The 9,433-nt window shown below is 36.4% G+C and overlaps 1 non-coding gene across 1 annotated transcript; it reads left to right on the forward strand.

Annotated features, from left to right (window-relative positions):
* Positions 1 to 8,085: 8,085 nt before the first annotated feature.
* Positions 8,086 to 8,267, forward strand: LOC123838098 (U2 spliceosomal RNA). The gene has a single exon (XR_006789430.1). It is a non-coding gene; the product is annotated as a U2 spliceosomal RNA (small nuclear RNA).
* Positions 8,268 to 9,433: the final 1,166 nt, after the last annotated feature.

Raw genomic sequence — 9,433 nt, forward strand, 5'->3', positions numbered from 1 at the left:
TAGAAATGAGAGAAGTATCTTGGTAAACAGGGAAAGAAAAATCAAAAGATTCAAAGAAGGGGGTGGATATTTTAAGTAATATCTAAACACTCACCAACTGACTGTGTTCCTTGGATGCTGAGAGTGGTCTGAAGACACTATCTATCAAAGCAGTAGGCACTCTGCTGGAGAAAGAGGCAACAGCATCACAGAGAAACCTGGTGTTGGGTTTTCTTGGCAAGTCAAAGCTGAGAGTCGATGATGCTGTTACAAAACTGGGTTTCCAGATAGCAATGGGGATGAAAAGTTCCCAAAATATTAGAGAGTACATGCTGGTGCTTAATTATTAAAAGCAAAGGAGTTGGAGTGTAATTAATATAATGAGTGCCAAATTATAGCAGCAAGATTACAATGGCAATTCCACCCTTGGGAATATAGATTCAACACATTTTTTTTTTTTAGTCATATGGAAGGTTGCCAGCTTTGAATGAGTCTAAGAGCAAGAAAGGGCCCTGTAGCAGATTGAAGTCATTTGAATTATACCTAGTCCTAGTCAAAAACAGCTACTGAAGTGCTACTGAGTTTTGGGAGAGGAAAAGCACCTGACTACGGGTCATCAGGTGTATATGCAGCTGTAAATCTTCCATGGCTTGGATTCTGTTAAACCCACGAAGTCTACTGCCCAGCAGCAATCCATCTTAAGACAGAAGGGATATGCCCAGGATTGAAAATCAGAATGTTCTGACTTTCCCCTAGCTCACACTTATGGCCGGATAAGGGGGTGGGTTTACCTTATGACCAATGGGTTGAGGAGGAGATAGGTCACCCTTGATTAGGAGATGGCTTGACTCAGTGATGGCAAACTAAAAATGGAAGTCTGATGCACTACAGTCCATTTTTGTATGGCACTGAAGGGTAATGGCTAGAGACAATACTTCCAGTGGTCAGGTATTTAGGTAATGTTCCTCATCATCTATTTTTTGTTAAAAGAGAAATGGCCAGAGCTAAGAATATATACTTGCAGACTCATCAATAATTTGGCCAGTTTATTGGAGGCCTGGAAGCAAACTGTAAGGCTAGGGACAAAGAAATCTGGAGAAAAGACACAAAGATAGGCTTCATAAACTGACGATCTTTGTATTATATGTTAATTAAGAACAACCATAGAAGAGGCACAAAAATACCACAAAAACAGAAGGAATCTACCAGCCAGCCTTTCTTATCAGTGTTCAGTACTGGCACAATGACATCAGGATTGGAGTAACCAAGGTAGTAGGGATGTAGACTACATGCAGTCCCTATGATTTAGGCCCAACTCAACAAAGCTGATCTAGTTATTGTTGTTGCTGAATATCAAAACTGCCTACAGCAGAGACCAAAACTTATGCACCGTTATGGCACTTCCCTCAAGGAGGCCAGTCATCCAGACAGATCTCCAAAACCCTACTATCTGAACTGGAATCCACATATGTTCATGGTATGGGTTTGTCTTTCTTGCTCTTAAGCCCTTAGCCAGCACCAGTATCTGAGTGCTTATAAAATGTTTAATTTTCTGGCAGTGTATCTCATGTGACATCTAATCAGCCCAAGAGATCCAATTTATAGCAAAGGAAATGGGCACATGGCAGTGAGATCCCCTGGTCATATCATGCCTTGTGTTACTCAGAAGCTTCTGGCCTGGTAGCTAGAGTAGAGCATGGCCTCTGAAGGTGGAACTAAAGTGCTGACTTGGAGTTAATAATAAATCATGGGTTATACTATGATGCTATGTGCCCAAGAGGTAGAAAACTTGGGTCTGGGAACCCAGTGGTGAAAACAGGATGTCCTTGCTTACCATCACATCTAGTTACCTACTTAGGGAATTTATACTTCCCATACCAATTCTCTGGATTTAGAAGCTCTAACTATTGAAGAGGAATGATTCCACCAGGATACACAGCAATAGTTCTAATAACTTCAGTTAATGACTGCTGTTTAGTTAGTTCAGGCTTCTTGTGCAAAGACATTCTGAGGCATGAAAAGGCATTATTCTTTTCTCCTCAATAATTTGCCATAGTTATTAATAAAAGATTGGACTACCCTTAAAGCTTGGGGACATAGAGGGAGATATGTGGCTCTTCAGGTTACCCCTTGGGAGCATCTCTTGATATTCTTTGGTGAAAGTTTGACAGTAAATGGACTATTGTATTTGCCCTGACTCAAAAATGACATGGTCCCTGTGAACTTATACCAATAGAAATGATATTGTCGATCATTCTTCCACAGAGATATCAGCCTGGGTTAAGAAAAATCTTGAATGAAAAGTAGTTAAAAGAATAGATAAATATCAGTTGAGCTCTCTGGTCCAGTGGCAATTGTGGGATGGGGAGGTGGGGTGTGTAGTTCATTCCATTAACCTTCTTTTAAAAAAAATAATAATTATTTGACATAGAGAGAGAGAGAGGGAGAGAGCAAGTACAAACGGGGGAACAGCATACAGAGGAGAAGCAGACTCCCTGCTGAGCAAGGAGCCCAATGTGGGGCTTGATCCCAGGACCCTGGGATCATGACCTGAGCCAAAGTCAGCGCTCAGCCGACTCAGCCACCCAGGCGCCCCATCCCCCCATTAACTTTCTTAAAAGTTTTCTCATAAAGGAGATCAAACAGAATGTTATGGCACTGTTTGAACATTTTATTATTAAAAGAAAATTGACCTGAGTGTAACCAACGTTGACCTGAGTAAAATCTTTCGTAGGTCACACAGATCCATCCTTTATGATTGAAGAATTCAATCATACATTCAAACATTCAGCTGCTGAATGTGTTGAAAGCTGACAGTTCCAGCCAAGTTGCTCTGCAAGAAATGCTACCTGTATTAAGGTCATAGGCTCTCCCCAGGGCACCCTAAATTCAAGGACTGATTTATGTAGTGGTATAAAAAATGAGCCTCCAGTCATTAAGTGTCTGCCTTTGGCTCAGGTCATGATCTCAGGGTCCTGGGATCGAGGCCCACATCGGGCTCCCTGCTCGGCGGGAGGCCTGCTTCTCCCTCTCCCACTCCCCTTGCTTGTGTTCCCTCTCTCGCTGTGTCTCTCTCTGCCAAATAAATAAATAAAATCTTTTTTAAAAAAATGAGCCTCTCTGTTTGAAGGCGGGACAACTTTGAAAGGCTATCCTAGCTTCAGAGCTCTCCATCACATGGTTGAGGCCTTTTTGCAATCACATTCCAGTTTAATTCCTTCATCTGTGTAATCCTACTTCCTTCACTCCCTCACAGATGTTGATTCCAAGGGCACTCCCATCCTACATTGAATAAACCTCCTACATGAGCTCCTAGGCAACGCAGTCTAAGAAAAATGTCTATGAAGTTGAAGTCATTAGAGGTGAATGTCATGATATAGTGTATTTTCTTTTACTAGAAGCGAGTAAGCCTAACTTAGCTAACTCCAAGAACTGTATTACAGATGGAGATTCTTATATTAGATGAGAATTTGATTCTAAAAGATGAATTCATAATTTGACAATTATTTAGAAGATATGTAATTCAGACTGTCATCCACTATAAGAATCCCCATCAATAATACAGTTCTTGGAGTTAGCTAAGTTTAGGTTTACTTGCTTCCAGTAAAAGAAAATACACTACATCATGACATTCACCTCTAATGACTTCAACTTCATAGACATTTTCCATATATGTATATAATATACAAATTTATATATAAATATATAATAAATATGTGTTATAAATAAATATGTAAATATGTATAAATATACATTATATAGGACATAAAATAAATGCATCATATGGGTGTTAAATTAAGAATGACATCTTCCCACAGGCTGAGAACATTCCATCTTTTTCCCAACATTAAGCTTAAATCTATTTATGTAGGATTATATGGTTGTGAATCTGGATAAATAAATGACTATATAATTAACGGAATGAGAAATTCTGATTAAAAGTAAATCGATATGTCAGCGCCCCCCAAATTAAAATTTTGGTAAATTATAATTATGTGCATTTGTAGAAAAATATTCCATTAGCATTTCAAATGGAAATTTACCTTTTTTATATCTCTCTCTCCTCATATTAGTGCTACTATCAGCACTTTTCTTTCCTAGAATTGTCAGACCTCTATAAATATGGTTAACTGCTTGACTAAGAAAATAAATTAAACTTTGAAGATGGTAATTTAAACTTCAGTTTATTTGATAGAGGGAACTAATGAAAGGAAGTCGATCAGGACTCCACAGCCACGTGGCCTGTTTGCTGACTCAAGTCCATTTGCTCTACATGCTGTTTCCAACTAAATAGATGTTTGTTGTTTTTTCCAGTGTGACAGACTTGTGATTGAAAGAGCTCTAATACATAACTGTAGATACATTCTTACTTAAAACAGTTATTTTTACTTTTCTAGCAATTTCAAAGACATTGTTCCGCAAAAATCATCATCCTACCCTTTGGTTCAAATCAATAAATAAGAAAATAATGTGCATTTCTGATTTTCTTAAATACACATTAAAAAATTATTACATTGTGTTGAAATAAAATTTGATTTTATTCTTTTCTCTTTAATCTTTTAATTTTGCTTGCCTTATTTTTCAAATCACACTGTCCTAAATTAAATTTCGCACACACATGCATTATATATATTATATATGCTATTTATATATTATATATACATATCATAATTTTTAAAACTTCTGAAACAAAGAAAAATTCATGTTCTCCTCCTACAATAACACTTAACTTTTGCTTATTTAAGAAAATGTTTTAATTGAGAGGGCACACCATGCCAATATGTCCTTTGACTCTAGAATTGGCTTTTTCATTTTTCATGAGCTTCCATTTAATGAAAATAAATAAAAGATGCCATAAGTGCCACAATAGTTAGCTATTATTAGTTAAATATTCATATATTTCTATAACTTTTTTCTTTACAGAGTGTATTTCATTAACATAGCAAAAGCAAACTTGAAAACATTCATTTTCACTATGAATTCTTATCTTTTCATTATGGTTACGCTAGTAAAGGAATACAATTAAATTGCACATGCCTCTCAAGGTTCTGATATATGGAATGTATCAGAGGAGAAATCCTGGATGCTCCCGTAATTGTTTCCCTTAGAAAGAGGAATTATCCTCACTTGCTTCTGACTAGACAAACTGTTTTTTTTTTAGTTTATTCCTTTTTTTTTCCCCAAGATAGACTTGTTCTCTTGCATTGTGGTATGTTTTATCAGATGATTTGAAAATATGATCGCTGAGATTCCCTATACAAAAGTTTACAAGGATTGGATGTTTATCATCATATAATATCCCCTGTGTTGGAAATACTCCTGTATCTCATTTCAAATTTCTCTTGCAGGGACATAGAGAAGACTCACTTTCAGCCTATTTATTGTTATATGGAAATGTGTACTAACTCTATTCAATAATAAGTGAGCTGAACTGATAGAGTTCACTTCTTGGCTGAGCCAGAGAAAATCTCTGCATTGTTTTCTCGTCTCCTTTTACCTCTTCTTGATGAAGAGGAGAGACTCATATTTCAAAGGGTGAATCTCAAAATGGTAGAGCCCCCATTATGTTACAGCTCTGAAAGGCTGTATGACACAAACACCTACAGCAACCTGTAGTGAATATACAGTTGAAGTTGAAAAGGTTTCAACATTTATCACATTACACTACAAGGATGTGGAAGTTAATTGTTGCTTTACCCTAATCTAACCTATCTGTACCAATAATATATCTGTACTAAGAGATACTGATATACAAAATTAATATTTGATTACGATTTGAGATGGCAATAGCAAGCAATTGGTGTACTGAAATACGATTTTAGAAACCTTAACAGACTTTTATTTTTGTTTCCCAGTTTTGTTTTCCTTTTTTCCTCTCACCTTTATTTAAACCAACTTGATATTTGGGCTCCTTGCTTTTGCAGAGAGATGTGGCAAGATATATTGATACGTGCTCATCTTTTGAGTTTCTTTTGTATAGATCATAGACTTCTCTCACAGGAGAAGACCACTGGGCATAAATACATGAATTGAAAAAGTGGGATTTGAGAAATTCAGGGCTTCCACAGAATGGAGGGAGACAGAGTGGAAATGATAAAGCATTAGTATATTCTAGAAAAGAACCTCTGCTCCTTATGCTCAGGCAGAGCCACAAGGAAGCTGCACAAAAACCCAGATGAAAAAGATAAAGACTAAGAATAGATAAGTAGAGCCTATGGGGATTTTTCTCCACAGAGGATTATAAGAAGAACAAGGTGAATCACAAGTCCCCATAAAATGGCTTTGAAATAGAAGTAGATCCAATAGACATGAAAAGGCCCAGAGGGTAGAATAATGTCTCATGAACTGTCTAGATCGTAATGAGCAAATGCCATAGAGAATATTGGATAGCTGTGGAATCACGTGTGGATTAATGACTAAAACCAAACAAGAACAATGATCAGATTAGAAGAGAGAATAGTCAACATCCATAACCAGTCCTCCCAATACTTCTGTAGCTCAAGCAGACATGGAAATTGTTAAATAAGGAAAAATCCACAAGCTGAAACACTGAGTTTAATTTTTTACTACCCTGGAGGACTATGAGTTCAAAATAGAAATTATAGTAAAAAAATTTTAAATTTTAAAGTACATTTATTCTACACTACATTTGTGAGCTGACATCCCATTCCTGTTGTAATAACCAAGAAAGAAAGTGAAAACGAGAATTATAATCTAAGCTTATAAATCAGTGATTTGCTTATAACTAAAGGTGTTAAAGGTGTTCAGAAGCCAAAGTTAAAGATGCCAGTTTTGTGGGCTTTCCAGCCAAAGAAATATTCCCTCATCTATATACCATTTTATAACTCAAATAACATACATCTCAAGATAAATTAAAAATTATCTCGGTCTAACAGGGGATCAGTAAACTAGTATAAGCCAAGTAGTAAATGTTTTAGGAGTTATGGGCCATATGGTATATTTTGCAACTACTCCACTCTACTATTATAGCATGAAAACAGCCATAGATAATTCCAAAATGAGTGAGCGTGGCTGTGTTCCAATAAAACTTTACAGAAATAGGTAATGGACTGGATTTGGCTCCTGGACTATAGTTTTCCTATCCCTAGTCATGCTCAAAGCATAGATGTAGGGTTTTGTTTGTTTGTTTGTTTGTTTGTTTTTTGGATAGACATTGGGGAGGGTAGGTGCTATGGTGAGTGCTGTGAATTGTGTAAGACTATTGAATCACAGACCTGTACCTCTGAAACAAATAATGCATTATATGTTAAAAAGAAGAAGAAGAAGAGGAAGAAGAAGAAGAGGAAGAGGAAGAAGAAGAAGAAGAAGAAGAAGAAGAAGAAGAAGAAGAAGAAGAAGAAGAAGAAGAAGAAGAAGAAGAAGATAGCAGGAAGGGAAAAATGAAGGGGGGAATTCGGACAGGGAGATGAACCATGAGAGACTATGGACTCTGAGAAACAAACTGAGAGTTCTAGAGGGGAGGGGGGTGGGGGGATGGGTTATCCGGGTGATGGGTATTACAGAGAGCACATACTGAATGGAGCACTGAGTATTATATGCAAACAATGAATCATGGAACACTACATCAAAAACTAATGATGTAATATATGGTAATTGACATAACATAATAAAATAAAATAAAAAAGAATTCACAAGCTGGTGCAGCCACTCTGGAAAACAGTATGGAGGTTCCTCAAAAAGTTGAAAATAGAGCTACCATATGACCCAGCAATTGCACTACTGAGTATTTACCCCAAAGATATAAATGTAGGGATCCGAAAGGGTACATGCAGCCCGATGTTTATAGCAGCCATGTCCACAATAGCCAAACTGTGGAAAAAGCCAAGATGTCCATCAACAGATGAATGGATAAAGAAGATGTGGTATATATATACAATGGAATATTATGCAGCAATCAAAAGGAATGAGATCTTGTCATTTGCAACGACATGGGTGGAACTGGAGGGTATTATGCTGAGTGAAATAAGTCAATCAGAGAAAGACATGTATCATATGATCTCACTGATATGAGGACTTCTTAATCTCAGGAAACAAACTGAGGATTGCTGGGTGATAGATGTGGGTATTTTTTACAACTTTGGGATCATCACTTCTCAGCCTTTTGGCTAATATCAAGGGTAGTATCTGTTCTTATCAGTTTAATATCTGATATGTCCTCTATCTGAGGACAGTACATCAAATGGATTTTTGGAGGAGGGAGATGGAATAGGATCTTGCTCTGTCCACTCCATGTATGGTGTTACAGTACCAGGAGCAGTGCACCTCCTCTGTGCACAGGGGAATAACCAGGCAGCTCCCATGTGTTCACCCAATATGGTGATTCCTGAGCCTCCACCTGGTGGCCCTTAGACCATCTACCTGCTGTGTGCCTTTGCTATTCAAGTGCAACTAGAATCAGTAAAAGACAGTCGAGACAAAAATGCAGGAGTGTGTGGAATATATATTTATATATGCACTATGGTCTTACATACTACAAACATGAATACAGGTATAAGCCAACAGTGGAAGTGGTTTTGCTCATTTTTTTCTTTCTTTGGTTTTGTTTCTGTCTTTAGTGATTTCCTCTCCTAGGTTTTGTTTTCTTATACTTAAGTTTTTAATTTTTGAAAACAAAACAAAACTTCGGGATCATTTTTTTCTTTATTTTTAAAAAATGTTTTAATAATCTTCTTTTTATGTGTTTATTCATAAAATGTGACTTGGCTTTGTCCATTGACAAATACTTCCAAATCTCCAAATGATTTTAAAATTAGAACATTGGAATGAATGATAACTGAATGTGTTTTGAAGGGAAATGGAGATTGACAGGCAACTTCTACAAATTGGCAGTCAGAGAAAAAGTAGCAGAAAGAAGTGTGTCACATTGGAATATATTCTGAAATATACTGAAACTTGTGGCATTCTTTTCCTCATTTTAACCCTGCATGTGTGTGCTTTTTCATTATTGCGAGGCAGAGATGTTTATTCTCCCTGAAATGCTGAATCTGACCTAAACTTCAACACATTTCACAAGTAAGAATCTACTATGCAGAATATCTTTCTTTTTCACAGTTAACGGCATTCCTAATGAGCTGTTAATGAGCTGTCAATTTCTAATATAAGCTAAAGAGTTGGAGTAGTCACCGAGGAATTCTAGAAGCAAAAATGTTGCATCCCAAAAACATAATCAAATGAATTACTCCAAGATTTATAATTACCCTTAAGTTATACTGATTTTATGTGTCATTTCTAAATTGCTAGCAGTGTTTTTGAAGATTAATTTATGATTTTAAATATTATCCATTGCACAATGTTACTATTTTTCACATGAGTTATTATTATTTTAATTATTACTAAATATTATTTATTGTGGAACTACTTTGTGCCATCCAATGTAATTTCAGAAGTTATAATCTATTGGGGAATAATCTGAGATGTGTAATTATTTTAATAA

This window comes from Mirounga angustirostris, unplaced genomic scaffold, assembly GCF_029215605.1.
Source record: "Mirounga angustirostris isolate CCGP_5_RB_7025 unplaced genomic scaffold, mMirAng1.0.hap1 SCAF_8, whole genome shotgun sequence".
Taxonomy (NCBI): domain Eukaryota; kingdom Metazoa; phylum Chordata; class Mammalia; order Carnivora; family Phocidae; genus Mirounga; species Mirounga angustirostris.